This window comes from Megalops cyprinoides, chromosome 10, assembly GCF_013368585.1.
Source record: "Megalops cyprinoides isolate fMegCyp1 chromosome 10, fMegCyp1.pri, whole genome shotgun sequence".
Taxonomy (NCBI): Eukaryota; Metazoa; Chordata; class Actinopteri; order Elopiformes; family Megalopidae; genus Megalops; species Megalops cyprinoides.
Genome location: NC_050592.1, coordinates 19,320,596 through 19,335,565, shown reverse-complemented (window position 1 = coordinate 19,335,565; position 14,970 = coordinate 19,320,596).

Genomic DNA, 14,970 nt, shown 5'->3' with positions numbered 1-14,970 from the left:
GTCACACTAGGAATGATGATTAAAACTAGTTTGATAGCTATGTCTGACAAGAAATATGTGAATTGCTCAAGTTCCAATGATTAGGGCTGGTCATACTGTGATCACAACTTTAGAGATGACCTTGAATTGTAATTGAGTTGTAGCTGGGATGATTGTCTGACTTTTAAATGTAGCGTATAATGTCTTCAGTAATACAGGAGTAACCCACCAGTGCAATTTTATGAAGCGGAGTTTATGACAGGGATAATGTACCTGAAAGGGTTTGATGGATAGGTGTGTAGAAGAAAAAATGTTCTCAGGAGTGACTGTTAGCAAAAAATGTCTTATCATTCTCTTTAGCCTTTCCATTGCAATAACTGATCATATCTCTCCCTCATACTGTTTTATGGATTTTTTTTATTTTTTTTTTGAATGACGTTGGTATTCAGGAACAAACTTGGTCTGGGGTTCTGCCACAGAACTGGCAGTGTATAGACCAATGTTTTGAATGTGACACAGAATGCATTTATTTGCTTTTCTTTGAATGTCCAAAAACACATCACTTCTAATAACTAGAATAAAGAGAACTTTTGAAAAGTCCATTTCTCTCTGCATGGATTGTAATATGTAAATGCTTAAAAGGAGATATCTATTCCAGCAGACCTTTGGGGAGAATCTGCTACAATGACTAAAATGTTGTAGTTATAGGCTGGTTCCATACATGGCCTCTATAGTGGTTACGTAAAATTTAGCCATAATGGGATATATTTATCTACAGAGCTTGTAAATTTAAAATGATGATGAAATGTTTACTGTTCAAATTTGTGGTATCCTGAGGAAGTGGAACTCTGCTATTCCACACATTGAAGAAATATACAGTGCAGCAATACACTGTTAAGTAAACTATATTTCTGTATCACTTCATGGTTGGCTTCCTGAAAGAAAAGCTTCATGACCTCCAAAATGGGTGACAGAGTCTCTGGGCTATCAGAGACCGACTGGTTTTAATAAACTGGTGTTGGGTATGGAGAGCGAAGACTTGATGAGTGTATACAAGTCAATGAGAGATGGTAAGCCATCACTCACTACAGGGTTCTTGAACTGTCAATCTTCTGTTATTAGTGTTTGAGTTTCATACTGCAGAAAAACTGCTGCAGTGCTAGCATGTGTCCTACAGGGGAAGATAGTATTGAAATGGTTCCAGAGGTTTTCAGTGATCAAGGCACTTATTTTGAGAAAAGAGGGTTCTCCTGAAGCTCTCTGAGTTCCTCTCTGTTTTTACAGAAAAGCCAAGGTGTTAAAATTAATCCCTGGAATAATGGTGTAATAAAGCTGCCTTAATCATGCCCTCAGATTCATTGTTAATTAAACTTATTGCAGCTGCAAAGACAAAATTGCAACTGCTTTGTGACCTCTCCAGTGCTTAAAATGGCACGCAGCCTCTGAGATTGATTTTTCAGTTTTAAAAATAATTTTTATGTAAATCTCTTCTTCAGAATTTAATTGGCCTCTGGTTAAGAATCCAGAGTAAGAAAAGGAAATGGAAGAAATGAGACACAAAAAACTACTTCATTACTGAGCATATGGGGATCTCTGATATTATTTGGGATTGCTGGGTAATCAGCTGTACCTTGTTTGTTAGTATTTATTATTTGGCACTGAGAGGGTCAACTTGGTGCTTGCTTGTTTTTGTGAAGGTTCAATTTTACAACCTTAAAGACTTTTTTTTTTTTTCAGAAAACACGCCGTTAATTGACAGTCCCAGTCAAATGTACATGCTAAATTATAACTGCACAGTGATCTACAAAACATTATTTAGTGAACAGCCAAAAATGCAACTTTCTACATAAAACAACATATCACAGCTGTAGTAAAATAGCTTTAGATTAGATACAGTTTAGCAGCTGTTAGTCTGCTTGATATTTAGCGTTTTGATTGCTGGGTAGATTTATATGGAACAACCCTGTTTTTCAAGTTTCCTTTTTTTGACGATGGATATTTATCTTCAGATAAATCACCACCTCTATTTAACTACTGGCACTCAATACAAAACACAATAAAGTTTGGGTTTGCACTTAGGTACAAGTGCTAATCCAATGGATGGGGCATTCTTTAGTGCATTGAGCTCTCATGTATCCCTTATGTTGTGTGCTGATGCCCCCCCCCCCAGCTTCAAGAAATATTAAACATTTCTAAGTGGAGCCAAACTCTGAAGGGGACCTGTGAGTATGTAACCTTTGAAGGGTACTTGTGAGATATGCAGCAATGCTCTGATTTATGATTCATATCTGTTGACTTATGAAGCAGTTGTGATAGGGCATTATTCATTCAGAGTGAGCAATTTTCATCAGGGGTTATGATTTGAACTTTGGAAAAATCAATTTCCTCCACATTAGTCATTGCTCTGGTGTTTAAAAAAACACTTAGAAATTACTCATAGCTAAATATTGTTGCAAATGATCTGTAAATTCTGAAGCTCTTGCAATATTGCTACCAAGACATAAAGTACGGTCTGTCTCTATGCTCTTTTTTAGAAAGATGGTCTTAATAACCATGATATACTTCCCTCATCTCTGTATCTTTCATCAGGCAATCACAGAGGGTGATCTTTGTGAAAATGCATACCTACTTCCTTCAGCTGTATTGTACATCATAAAAATATTAATATAGTCTCTGTTAATATAAAAAAATAATATAGGAGCTCTGAAAGGGAGATAATGGAGAATAACGTGTGTATTTTATTCTTAGAATACCTCATAAGACTTCATTTAAATAAATTACATGGGAAATGCTTATTATAGTTCTACTCATCATAATAATCACCAGATTAGAATGAGCTGCTGCTGTTTAATATTTTCTTAGTAAGACCATGAATATCAAAGAATATTTGTGTGCCATAGAGTAGTGGTTTGAGCAAGATACTGTACATAATTTTGATATTTGGGAATTCAGAAATATGTTCAATGGATAGTATGTAAGATGTCCACATTGAGCCACCCTGGATAAGGGCATCTACTGAGCAAAGAGGTAACATGGCGTTTTTAATATGAACCCGAACCTAACTCCCACAACCCCCACTTAGGACAAATAATAAGATTCTTATAAATGTACATTCTCATTAGGAACTGCTACATGTAACCTCACGCCTGAATTTATAAGCGAATCGCCCATTACCTGTTCTGAGTTGTTGATTACGTAGCCCTCAGCGAAAAGGGGAACATTAAGGGTCAATTGAAAAACATTATGTAGATCATATGCACCAGTGACTATACAAGCAAAAGTAAGAGAGACACCCTTAGGTCTTGGAGGATGTATGCAGATGGAAATGATGAGATTACACACACCCACTCCCCTCACTTTGCATTTCTGGTCCTTTTCGGCCATAAAAACATACAGAGTTGCTGTCTGCAGGACCAAGCCTCATTTAGATATGTCCTAATCCTATTCAGGAAGGCTTCCTCGATGCCAACCTGCAACTGCACACATAATGTGAAGCTAGTAATCGGGATATTTATAAATAACCTGACTCAGGGAAAGGCCACTCAGATATGACAGTGGTGTAGAAATTCTGATATAGAATCTTTCCATGACTGTTCAAAGTTCATCACTATCCTATTTTCAGGCTAAGGAATTCCTGTTATTATTCAATGTAGAAAATAATGTAAAAATGTAGAAAACTCAATAGCCTTTCTATTACTGTGAGCAGTTGTGATGAATCTAATGGACCTGAAAACATAAGGCTGTTCATTCACATCCTGGCTGGAAGACAGCTATTGTATTCTTGTGCAAGGTACTGTAATCAATGTATGCTGTAGGTGTCTGCTAAGTAAATGAATCATTGGGCACGTTTATTAATATCCCAGTAAGAAAGGCAGAATGTTCAGAATATCTGTGCTACCATGTGGAATACTATCCAGTTGTGGCCATATTGACAAGGGTATTCTGGACACAGATGAAGTCATTTTGGGAGGTCCTGCTTTATCTGTCACCACACTAATACAATCCTGTTTTTGCTGTGATTTTTTTCTGAACAGTTTCAGTCATTTCCTCACCTCTTAGGAAGTAAGCAGGCCAACCTTACAATTGTTTTCTTCATGTAAAACACATGTCAGCAACATGGGTGCTTTTTCCCACCAAAGCTTTATCTTTGTAATCTCATGCTAAGAATGGCAATAAACATGAATAAAACAGCAAGCACGTCAAACTGTGTGGAATTTAAATGCAGCATATTGACAGTGTGGAAAATTGATTGCACCAAGACCTCTACAAGGAAAGATCATTTTGTCTGGCAAGAAACCAGTTTAAATGGGGAAAAAACTTTTCCTTCCCCCCTACTTCACTCCGCTGTAAAGTGCTTTCATTTCAATGAAAGAGATGGCTGGTGCTACACAAATCATACATCTTAATTATCATTCAGTATGGCCCTCCCACTCAGTCATAAAATATGAACAATACATAAAGAAATATTTAAAATAGCATTCAGTGGTGTTCTGCACAGCAACCATTTTGAGTGAAAACTGAAGAGATGAAAAATGAGCAATGCGTTCCCACATCAAAGTTACTATGGAGCTCTAAGTGGAATAATGGTGAAAGACTGATAAAACTCTATGCTGTGCCATAGCCTCTAAATTATTTATGGGAGTGCTGAAGCACTTAAATGATCTAAATCCTTGCACTTTACCAGCCAGACACCAAAATTGAATCAAATGAACTTGGAAAGGAAGCCACACTGTAATTTCATATTAAAAAGTAATGTGGTGCTTTTAAGTCCAGGGCAAAGAGAGGAATTGTGTGTGTGTATATGTGTATGTGTGTGCGTGTGTTTGTGTGTGTGTGTGTGTGTGTGTGTGCCATATGCACTTCCTTAATGTGATTTAAAAAGTCATTCAAAATTGTTTTTTTTAATAATCAAAAATGTTACTGTAAAGCATACAGAAGCACTACAATGGTGGAAATGTTTTGCCATGAACGTTATCTTCTCTACTGCCATGAAGAATTAGGTAGCTTGACCTGGTGTGTCATGGGCCTCCAGAAGACAGCTGTATGTCCCAGACCTGCCTCAGATGAACCCACCAGCAACCCTACTACAGGTCAGACAGATACATTTCTATAAAGCATATCCTATTCCTTTTCATCGCAAAAGGGCTTAAATTAATTCACACACACACACACACACACACAGAATGATGCGATTAACACGTTCTGTCTCTGCAGTCCCTACCCATGTTGGCTGCACTCCTTCCACTACTAATTAACACCTGCTGGACATCTTCCAAGTCCAACAGCACCTCCTTCAGCTAAGTGACACACACATTATACACCCCCATCATAACCATAAAGCCAGTGATCCCCACAGAGCCCCCGCAAGCAACACATCTATTTGCTACAGTATGAGTAAAAGGTTTTTCTGAGGTCAATAAATTTCTTTCAATTCCTCTGTCTCTGTCAAAGCCTCTGCATCCCTCCAAAAAACTGTTTGGTTAGGCATATTTTATAGTTGAAATGCAGTATGAAATTGCCCTGGAAATGACCTCAACAATAGTTATCTTTGAAATAACTTTTATCACTTTGTTATGAGCAGCGCCATTCATTTGAGCTTGAATGTTTTACACATTTCTATTATTATTGGTTTATGGTTAATTATTATTTATGGTTATCATCACTGTTCTCACAGCGACCAAGTACTCTGAACATTGTTAGGTATCAAAACACCACTTTCCTGTCTGTGTTGTTCTTTTTTGTCCATATTTTCAGGACTTTTATTTTGTCACTGTGCATGTCTCTAATATGACTATGCAGCTAGTATTTTTTCAATGTTGTTGACATGAATCAAAGAAACTGGGTAGCATATGTCACAGGTTAAGGCAGGGCAGTGCAACTCTACCCCTATGGGGCCATAGTCCAGCAGTCCTCCAGCTCTCTCTACATAACCAACATGTAGACCTGGGGAGAGAAGTAAAGTGGCTCAGTAAAGATGACTATTAGCTGAGACAGCTAAAAGTACCTGGCTGTTAGGAATGCCTGCAGACCATGTGGCTCTCTAGCAGCAGAGTTGATGGACTACTGTTGTAGTCATAGCCTTTTTATTAATAAAGAGGATAAGAATCATTACATTGGGGAGTTAATGTACCAGTCAGTTATGAACATTGCAATTTAATTAAATGGGTACTAACTAAAGCCAATGTTAAATGTAAAAGTCTATATAGTTTATCCATGTGGATGTTTTTTTTAAGAGTGATTATTATTTTAAGAGTCAATATTTATGTTGACCAGCATAACCAGGTTGAGAAGAATATCTTTTCTCCCCTACAACTGGCAAATGAATAACTTTTAGGAATTACACTGTTTTTGTTGTTTGTTGCATTCACTATGCGCTCAAAGTGCTTTAAAAAAGTAGTCATTCTCTCTTGGGATATGAATTGAAGTGTTCTGTGTCATTTTTTAACACACTGCTTTTACTTCTAGTTGCTTGGTTATTGTGATCCCGAGGCTTTGAGCTGTCATGCTGTGTCTCTGTCTTCATAATAATTCAAAACGTCTCTATTCAGATCATATTTGCTGTTTTTTTTTTCCATGGGATTTCATTAAGCATTAATTTGAGCTTTTTAGCCTGCACTTTTCCTCTTGGTGTTTTTTCAGCATCTTAAATTTTTAATTATTTCAGACAGCAGACCTGTGGGTTGTCGGTTAAAGAACTGATTTAAGGTTGGGGGTTCATATGATGTTGTACCTTGGTGTCCTAAATTTTTGTAAATCTCCAAATCCATTACAAACGTGTAAGAAATCTATGCTGCGTAAGGCCATGCACGCAAATCAATAACAATTATGAGTCTATTTTTAGTCTTGAATCTCCTGCTTGGTAAAAAATATCACTTGGCAAGGAGAGTGCAGGCAAGAACAGAAGAGGAAATGTGTGGGGAGACATGAAGCTGGTAATGGGGTTGGGTGAAGGAGAGGAAAGAGAGCTTCACAGGTCAAGAGGGAGAGCAGACTAATGTTGATACTGACTACTTACCTTATGATTTTGGATGTGAGAAGTCAAGACAGAGTGGAAGGAGCAGCAGGATCATTACCAGTTTTGGACTCGAGAAACATCACCCCCCCCCCCCCCCCCCCCCCCCTACTAGGCAGAGGTACATCAGTCCATGAAAGACAACTGATTCGGATGGAGCAAGTGAGCCAGAGGTGCTTAGAACCTCAAAGTTATCATAGAAATCATTTATACATCTGGTATAGCTGAGGCCAGGCACTGAAACAGCACAGAGTACATTCTCTGATGTCTTTGCACATTGTAGTTACCTCAATTCACTTGTTCTGAATGTCCTACTTAAGGCTTATCAAGTATGTGGTTTTATTGGTCTGTGGGTATGGATGAAAATACCAAAAAGAAGAAAAAGAAGAAAACCAAGTGGTTTTTCTTTTCACAAAGATAACCAATCTCTTGAACTCTTTTCACTGAAACTGTGAGGCACCTGCGTGTGTGACAACAGAAGCCCTCCTTCAAGGGCTTTACCTGACAGAAATGCACTGAACCCTGAAGTCAGTCGGCCGTGGGAGGATTGTTCAGTGAGCTGGAAGAGGGGGTGCTGGGACGTGAGAGTGCTGGCAGTTGTGGATTCCCCTGCCCCTTCAGGGTTAGCTTGTATTGGAACAGATGCTGAGACATGTTGTGAGGTACCATGTGGTGCTTTGTGCGCTGCACTCTGCATCTGGGGGTCATGGGTTCAAATCCCAGGTGGTGCATGACTGATGTACCCTTGAGCAAGGTACTTTACACCAGTTGCCATAGTAACTGTCTGACTGTTTTAATTGGTTGTTAGAGTATATAAAAGGTTATGTTCTGTCCTAGATAAGGGTGTCTGCTCCAAGCCAATAGATATCATAATGTAGTCACACACTTGGGGCACTGTATGCAGTGCAGCCTGATATGCTATGTGTATTTTCAATAGTAGGATGCCAGAGACAATATTTCTGCATATAGATATGCTACAGTGGTAATCTCTTATATTCCAGCCTTATTGCTCTAGACTGTGTCCATGCTCCTGTGCTGAGGCCACATCCTACATACAGGACACTTACTACTTTCAATTAATTATGATCAATTGATTTTTAATTGAATCCAGATCTGGACTGAATAGGACAGGACAATCAGCTGCTGTATCTGTTGTAATTTTTGTTTTTTTTGGTGACTGTATTACCAAAAATCCTGCATACTTCTCCTCCCACGGCTCCAACTGGGAAAGACTGTTCTGGAATGATCCCCAACAGAGTGGTTAAGGAAAAGGGTCCAGCTTTGAGTGGGGTACTGCATTTTTAGCCTTAAACAAGACACTGAACTGGAATTGCCTCAGTAAATATCCAACTGCTTTGATGAAGAATATATGAAATAGTTAAGACTGGTAGAAAAAGATTAATAATGTAATACAGCAGAGTAAGTGGGGTGAATTTGTGATTCTGTGTGCTGGGTCATGTTGGGGAATTCCACCATCAATCTGACAAGCGAGTAATGGGATTTAAGATGAATCACAGGAAGTCCTGGGAGATACTGATGCCCTGGTCTGACTGCTGCTGTCTCTGCTGCCTTTCAGATTTCTAACATTTGCTTTAGGTGTATTTTTGTTTCCAACATCCATGTCCCTTTTGTGAATAGTAGGAGGTTTTGCAAAGGGAACTGGACCCATACCCTGAAGTCATATTAATTATGATTAGTATGACACATTTCAGCATACATTCATCATGTTGTTTTGCTTGAAGGTGACTTTGGTTGTCTCGTCCATCTCTTTCTCTGTCTCTCCTTTCTCTCTTTTCTATGCCCCCCACCCTACCCACATCTCTCTCTTTCTCCCTCTGTCTCCATGTGTATTGCCCTTCTGCATTATCAGACACTGAAAGACTCTGGAGCTCCCCCTCTAGGTCCTTTTTTATTGCAAAGTCCTATCACTGCCTCAAACAAAGTTTTGGACAGAGACACTGGAGGTAAAGAATACAGACACATGATATATTGAAATACTGACAAGGTAAGATGGGAGAAGTGTCTCATGACTGGATCCCTTAAGTCCACCCCTCCACACTACTGTAATAAGAGATCCCTTAAAGCACAGGGAACCCTTAAAGAATCAGGGAACACTAAAATGATGAATACAGATGGATTAAATAAGCATGATGTGTATGAAATTAGAAGGACATCATTGAACCCAAGCACTGCTATCCTGTGATCTATTTAGACCTATTTTAAGACTGGGACATAGTTGTTTGCCTTGCTGTGTACAAAACTTTTTATATTTCACATAAGCAAAGTTATATTGGAGTGTTTTTGTTTGTTTTTTTTCTCCAAACGTATCAGATCTGAACAACTATATTTGAATATATTTTCTTCGTAAAGTGCACCTAAAAAAACTAGATATGTAAACACAAGCCCAGTTTTCATGAAATGTTTTGCAGTGACTGTCTTCTTCATGCATATTAATTAAAATTTCTGAGAAAACCTGCTTTTTAAATCAATTCCACTATTTCTCAGAATTAGTATAATTTTTTTCACCATTCATTGTTCCTCTGTGAGGTGAAGAGGAAATAGGCCCTATCAGCCCTATCAGTCCCTCTACAGTGAGGACAAATCAGAGATGTATTTGATTCTGTGAAGTGGACAGATGGTAGATGTGCCAGCATGCAGATGGATAAGGCAAAATTTGAGAAATTGAAACGACCCCTCAGCCAAAAACTGTCTAGCTGGGTGCAGGAAATCCAAGCTCTGCTGCCACCCATCACGCAAGGGGTAATAGAAACCCAGGCTCAGTATGTCACTTCAGAACCTCAAGCTGCGTCTCACAGAATGAAATAAATGGATGCCGTGTCCAAGCCCAGATGGCTCCAAGATCGTCCTGAAGCAGATCGATGTACAAGTACACCCCCCTGGACAGCACAGCGGCCTATCACAGGACAGTTACTTACAATCCATCGATTTTCAATGGTCAGTGTGAAGCAGAGAGGCTATAGGTACCATTTTTAAATCCTGGTATGGTACGACTTGGCAGGGGAGCAAACCTACTGTACATCCTTCTTTGGAGGCTTTCAGCTGCTGCTGTTTCCCACAATGACCAACAGGGGTCCTCGTAACATCCTGTCTGGGATTCCGGCTGCCATTTCCCAGGACTAACACCGGATGGCCTCACTTCCTGTTTGTTCTCTGTCTCATTTAGTTAATCTGTTGCACCTGTGCTGATTAGTCATTGCTGTTACGTGTTTTCTGTTACGTAAGCCCTGTCCTTTCCCTGCCTTGTTGCTCAGTTTTGAGTTGCCATGCTTCTTGTATGCACGTGTGTACTAAGCCTGCCTTTTGCTTCTCGAGCCTTCAGTAAAGAAAAATTTTCTTGAAACCAAAGTTTGTCTCTGAGTGATGTCTGCATTTGGAATCTCCCTGCTCCCTGCAACAGTTCTGGGATCAGGGTTGACACACTATGGGGGCTGCCAGGCCCAGCAAGGCAGAATGGCCCACCAAGGTTATGCAGTTCATCTGCTGCTGTTTGTTCTCAGTGGATAATCATGGTACATTTACATTTACATTTATTTATTTAGCAGACGCTTTTATCCAAAGCGACTTACAAAAGTACATACAGCAAGTATAGCGACAGTACGGGGACAGGATGTGTACAGTTCCACAATGAGACAGTTCTGTTTGAGGACACGGTTCCACAATGAAAAGGTCTGTTTGAGGACACAGTACTATCAGATTTGTACAATTACAATGGCACAATGGTAAACCTATGCAACCTATTTGTACAATTACAATGGTACAATGGTAAACCTATGCAACCAACAATCCAAACTTTTCGTTAGTTATTCATTAGTGTTTTCATGTTGCCATAATAACAGAGCTGTGTGGAGCAGCAGCGCCTAGCTGGGTTTCCTTAATTTGCTGGCTGGAATCTGAAATTGTTTCGCTGGGATGACCACATCAGTCTAAATTAAGGCATACTTGCCCACAGGCACTGTCTGTTAAGATGCTCCATAGAAATATTTGCAGCACCAATACAACTGCTACACAGAACTGAAGCTTTCTTTCTTTCTTTCTCAATGTTATATTTCTTAGTAAATGCTGGGGTGACAATGCTAAGAGTTTTACTTTGTACATATTCTGCAGCACATTTATAGATTCTCGCTACTATGTTGTATTATACACTTACAACTCCATAAAATGTAGAGGCCTGTCTTTGTTTCATAATGGCAAATGAAGAGTACATAAGTAACATGAATAAAAAAAGAAAGTGAAGAATTGCACTATTTTTGTTTTCAATGAATCCATACTGGTACTGTATATTTTGGGCATCGGCTTGACTCAGACACTTGTGTTTCTAAAAGGGAACATGTATATAAATGTTGTAGAAATGAAAGCCTTGCTTAATTATCATGTTGATTGGAGTCCCCTCTTACAGAACAGCATATCATTGCTGTAGGTGTTACGGCGGGCACGGTGTGATTGGATGATGTTTTTCCTGTTTCGTTACCATGGAACTCTCACTGTGTTATATTACCTTAAGTCTTGCTGTTTTGTATTCAAAACACAGCTCTGTCTTACTGTTAAAAGCGAATGACAAGTGTCAGTTTTTATGTGATGTGTTGTCTAAATATGAAATTAATTGAAAAAGGCAGAATCAAATTAAATTACATGAGGAATGGGGGTAAATTAATGTAATGGTTTTACAAGGCAATCAGCTCATAGTCCAAATGCAAACAAATAAATAAATAATCATTTCCCCATCAATTTATTTGTTTGATATTATTGCATAGCATTATTGCATTTCTTCTCTTTATCCTAGATCATATCTGTAAGTGTATGCCACCTCAAATCAACAATATAGATGTTATATAAAGCATAACTATGATGTATTGATAGAGCTGGATGCATGCTATAGTTAATTAGTATTTAGCTAAGGGAATCCATATTAAGTGATGTCACTGGTGTTATATTTTCAACACACATTTCTTTATTTTGCAAAGCCATTTGATAATATCGATGGATTGACATGAAATGTGAGAAGCTTGTCAAGGACTGCTGTGGTAAAGTGTGCATTCCTCCAGTCCAAGGTGTTTGTTTGTTTTATTTTACGATATCCAATTTATCCTCATTCATAGTTCATCCTGAGAGATCACTGCAGGACTGCCAATGTTATTGTGCGTCATGTCTGTAATAAAATGCAGCCAAAAAAACTGCAGAATATCCGTTAATGTACATCAATGGCCACAATATGCAATACTATTTACCAAAGCAATTTTTCAGTTGAAAAGGTGTCATCTGGAGCTCAAAGGTACAAGTGGTTGCAGTCAGGTATGCATCACAAACAGGTTATAGGGTCATATCCATTCCAGTTCCGATGCTGTGTTTCCACCATTTTTTTTTTTTTTTTTTTTTTTTTGCCTCAACTGACATTTGTCGTAGACGTTGCATCACAGAGGATTGACATTTTCAATGCAAAACTTACATATAATTTAAAAATGGCATTTCAAATGAAAAAGATCAGGGTTACTGCTTATACATGCCTTGGAGTAGGCAAGTCACTGGCGTGACATTTGTCAAAGGAAAACACTCCTCTAGGACTTCAGAAAACTAAGCACACACCCCTTTTTTCAGCTGCCCCAGCATTGACTTGGAACCCTCGTAGGCTGAATGTGACCTCTATTGTTTCATGCATATGACAACAGATGCATTTTTCTGTATGTGTGTTTATGTGGTGCACAAGCTTATAAACTCTTATGACCACAATGTCTCAATTTTACCAGTTACCGTCATTGGTATAATGGGAGAATGGGTAAAAAAAAAAAAATCAATCTTGTTCATAATAAAACTTATTTATAATGAAAATGATTTTTTGTAACCAAGATGTCTTAGTGATAATTAAAAACTTTTTCATTAAAAATTAAAAACTGATCTTACAAATCTGAATGTGTAGACACATGTACAGTGTCTATCTAGCTTTTTTATCTCATCTTCCAGAAAGTCCATCATTGCAAATATCCTATAACAAGGGCTAGTTAACCTGCACGTTCATATGAAAAATGAATGAAAACCTAGATGCATGACTGCATCATTGGCTTGTTTGCCTAATTGTCCTTCCCCACAATTCACATGGACATTTCATTATTTGAGATGTTTAGATTAATATGAATGAATTTCTAGATTGCCCAGATCTGAGATTTTTTTTTTTGGTGGTATATATTTACAGTTCTGTATCTCTGGATATCACATATCATTTGATAGAAATTAATTCTGTAAAACTGGATGTATAACAAGCAGTTTTTTTTTTTGTCTTGACGTGTCCCTGTTCTTTTTGGACACATTGGTTGTCATCCCATGCTGGAGTTGTGAAGGGCTGAGGTGTCAGTTCAGGATGCCCCATAGCTACAGTGTCAGCTCTTTGAACTAGTTATGTAGGTGCCCAGGGCCCCCCACACCAGACAGTGCATTGAAATCAGATATCTTTAAATTTTCTCTAGCCCCACTTTACACCATATGGGCCTATTACCTCATCTCAGATCGTTACCAGTAATATGAGCATGAATGCATGGCCATAGTACTTCTGCCTTTTATGCAGAAGATGACAAAAGGCAGGCCTTACAAACTGGGCACTGTCTGGACCACCTATATCTGAACATTTATAATCTCTCTCAGTCTCAGAGTTCACACAAACAGGGAGATGCTGTTCTTATTCATACTGTCATTATTATGTATGTATGTGCTTGGCATATACTACACAATTCAGTTATTTTTAATGATTAAAATGTAGAGCAATTACTGGTTTGTTGGAAATATTGGTACAGAATGACATAAAAACACACCAAGCACACATTATCTGTATTTTCAAATAAAAATTAAACACTAGCAGTACAGTTGTAAAATAAACATATTAGAATTCTATTATTCTTACCTATAGCAGACCTATGTACTGTATATTGTTGCAATTGTAATACCTGTATTTAAGCCTCCCCCACACATTCAATAAAGCTGTATTTTACATCATAATTGCCCCCTATTACATGTCCTGGTATCACTGACGATAATACATCTGCAATAAAGGCACCTTTTACCTGATAGTTTTACGAACATTAAAATGCGGTACACATTTTCCTAAATTAACAGTCGTCTGGTCACACAACCTCAGCAGAAATGCTTTAGGAAAACAAAAACAAACAGGAAGAGGTCATCCTCAGCACAATAAATAATTTCTCATCAAATTATCCTTTAGAGACCAAATTATTAATAGTACACAAATCAATAGTGTTACATCATTGCAGCATCTTCTTGCATCCTAATAATAGGGACTCCTAGACTCAGTTGACTTCACATTTTTTCACGTCAAAACTGCAAAACCCTATGAGGGAAAAAAATCAAATGCCATATCATGCCTTTATTCACTGTACATGTAATAAATGAATACATTACAAGACATTTACATTACAATCATTTAGCAGATGCTGTTATCCAGAGCAACTTCCAGCACAACAGAACATAAGTGTATCCATTTAATTTAACAAGCAACAGAGTCAGACCAGGCTAACCACATTCCCAGACCAGCAAATGTGAGGATAACACTATTCAAGCCCTACCACAAGTTAACTTGTGCGATCTGACTAGGCAAGGGAAGTCAAGTATACAAACATCAGACACTAGAACAGAGAATCCAAATTCCCTCAAAAACATAACATTTATGGTTGTTAAATGTGTAACAAAATTGCAGTTGTCAAAATTCCTTTACTGTCACCTTCAAGTTAATGATGCGCTGCCTGCCATAAAGCAATAAATATAACAAATTCTTATAGTAGCTGGGAAACATTCCTTTAGAAGTTGGATTTTTAAAAATTATCCATTGTGATATTGTGTTTACCTGGCATTTGTAAGATGACTGACTAGATAATCCATAGAGAATAATACAATTAGTTTCAGATCTTGGATGAACCCCAGGGATTTTTGAATGTGTTTGTGTGTGTGTGTGTGTGTGT